The sequence below is a fragment of the Macrobrachium rosenbergii genome, chromosome 23 (assembly GCF_040412425.1).
Source record: "Macrobrachium rosenbergii isolate ZJJX-2024 chromosome 23, ASM4041242v1, whole genome shotgun sequence".
Taxonomy (NCBI): domain Eukaryota; kingdom Metazoa; phylum Arthropoda; class Malacostraca; order Decapoda; family Palaemonidae; genus Macrobrachium; species Macrobrachium rosenbergii.
This window is the reverse complement of record NC_089763.1, coordinates 27,343,495-27,345,994: the sequence shown is the minus strand read 5'-3', so window position 1 is coordinate 27,345,994 and position 2,500 is coordinate 27,343,495. Positions and strand designations below refer to the sequence as shown.

Below are 2,500 nucleotides of genomic sequence, written 5' to 3'. Positions count from 1 at the left end.
TATTATTATTATTAGCAGACAGCCACTGAATAAATAGTACACATGAATAGATTATTATTATTATTATTATTATTATTATTATTATTATTATTATTATTATCATTGAAGGTGACTGCTGAATCGGCTGCATTCAATTTTTATATTTTCTCAATAATTACAACAATAACAAAAATAATAATTGGCAAATAAAAATTGGTAATAACTAATCTTTACCAATCACCATCAAGTTGCTGAAAAGCCAAAACTTTCTCCTTCTAGTAAAGTAATCATCTCCGCTTATGACACATTTTCAAATATTTGCCTGTCCTTTCCAAAAAAATCTCCAGCTATAAACAATTATTGACAGAGTCAACAGACTACGAGAATAAACCCAAGAGAGCACCAAAGGGACACCATCCTTCAGAGAGAGAGAGAGAGAGAGAGAGAGAGAGAGAGAGAGAGAGAGAGAGAGAGAGAGAGAGACAAGCTAAAAGGTGATGAATAATAATTAAATACGGGCGAACAGAAAATAAAACCGGATACGCCTTGAATCCAGCAGACCTATCTTCTCATATTTCCTGTTGCCGAAATCATTCCCTCGCGCCCTCTGTTTCCCCTCGCCCAGTTCCTGAATGTCTGAATGTTTTCTCGCTCCCTCCGGCGTTTGCCGAGTGTTCCTGGAGTGTTTGTGAAGTCTCCCGGCGAAGTTGGCGAAGTTAAGGACTTTCCCGGAGTCCTTCGACTCGTCTTAACTAAAGAGTGGATGCTTTTGGTTTCATTCCAAACTTCTGCTTGATTACGGACAATGCGACTCAGCGCGTGTTTTGACTTGACGAGAGAGAGAGAGAGAGAGAGAGAGAGAGAGAGAGAGAGAGAGAGAGAGAGTACGGACAATGCACTCAGCGCGTGTTTCGACTTGACGAGAGAGAGAGAGAGAGAGAGAGAGAGAGAGAGAGAGAGAGAGAGAGAGAGAGTACGGACAATGCACTCAGCGCGTGTTTTGACTCGACGAGAGAGAGAGAGAGAGAGAATGTACGGACAATGCACTCAGCGCGTGTTTTGACTTGACGAGAGAGAGAGAGAGAGAGAGAGAGAGAGAGAGACTCGAGAGAGAGAGAGAGAGAGAGTACGGACAATGCACTCAACGCGTGCTTTGACTCGACGAGAGAGAGAGAGAGAGAGAGAGAGAGAAATGTACGGACAATGTACTCAGCGCGTGTTTTGATTTGACGAGAGAGAGAGAGAGAGTACGGACAATGCACTCAACGCGTGCTTTGACTCAACGAGAGAGAGAGAGAGAGAGAGAGAGAGAGAGAGAGAGAGAGAGAGAGAGTACGGTCAATGCACTCAACGCGTGGTTTGACTTTAAGACAGAGAGAGAGACACACACAGACAGACAGAAAAAGAATGTACGGACAATGCACTCAACGCGTTTTGACTTCGAGAGAGAGAGAGAGAGAGAGAGAGAGAGAGAGAGAGAGAGAATTACTAATACTTCATCTCTTCAATGTCTCGTCTAATTGAAATTTTGAAATCACAAGGTGTCTCACGATTTCCAATACAGAGCAAGTTTAGTAAGACAGACATTCCATAGTTTTCAACATTTAAAATTATATTTTCTTCCACTTATTATTATTATTATTATTATTATTATTATTATTATTATTATTATTATTATTATTATCCCAGAAGGCAGTCGATAAACATTTTACAGTTATTCTGCCGGTATACCCTTGGTTTAAAAATATAATGTGCATTTTCAGTGCATTTTCTCCATGTGGAGAGAAAACTTTGAAATTTGTTCTACCGCACACACTGCGAATTTTCATTCCTCGTGATTCTTGCTTAAGACGAAATTCGGTTCATAAACCACTAATTTTACGTGGAAAGAAGAGTATTCATCCACATTTCAATCTCGCGATCTATGGATAATTTCGGTTACAAATACCTAAAAAAAAAAAAAAAATGACGAGGTATACCTAAAAAAATTAAAATGCCTAAAAAAATGACGAGATATACCAAAAAAATGACGAGATATACTCCAAAACAGTGAAGGGATATGCCTAAAAAAATAGACAATATCAAAAACAAAATGACGAGATATACCCCAAAAAAAATTACGACACATACCTAGAAAAAAATTAAAATACCTGAAAAAAAATTACGAGATATACCCCAAAAAAATTACGAGATATACCCCAAAAAATGACGAGGTACATTTAAAAAATTGATGAGATATACCTAAAAAAAAAAGACGATACACCTTAAAAAATACGATATACCTAAAAAAATGCGATACATACCTAAAAAAAAAAAGACGATACACCAAAAAAAAAAAAAAAAAAAAGAATCAGCCAGTTCTGCGAGGAGGCTTCCCCTTTGAATAAATCACTGGGAGCTATTGCATTTCGGGTTAATGAATTCAATTTATGTCAACGAGAAATGTTTAATTCTCGGGAACCTGCGCCGTTACACGGTCATCACAGGGCTGATTGAGCAGAAGCGAAAATAGAGCTTATTT

At 38.0% G+C, this 2,500-nt stretch overlaps 1 protein-coding gene across 2 annotated transcripts in view; it reads left to right on the top strand.

Moving 5' to 3' along the window:
- Positions 1 to 2,500, top strand: part of LOC136851404 (kin of IRRE-like protein 1) — a 218,348-nt gene that overhangs the window by 200,602 nt on the left and 15,246 nt on the right. The window lies entirely within an intron of this gene.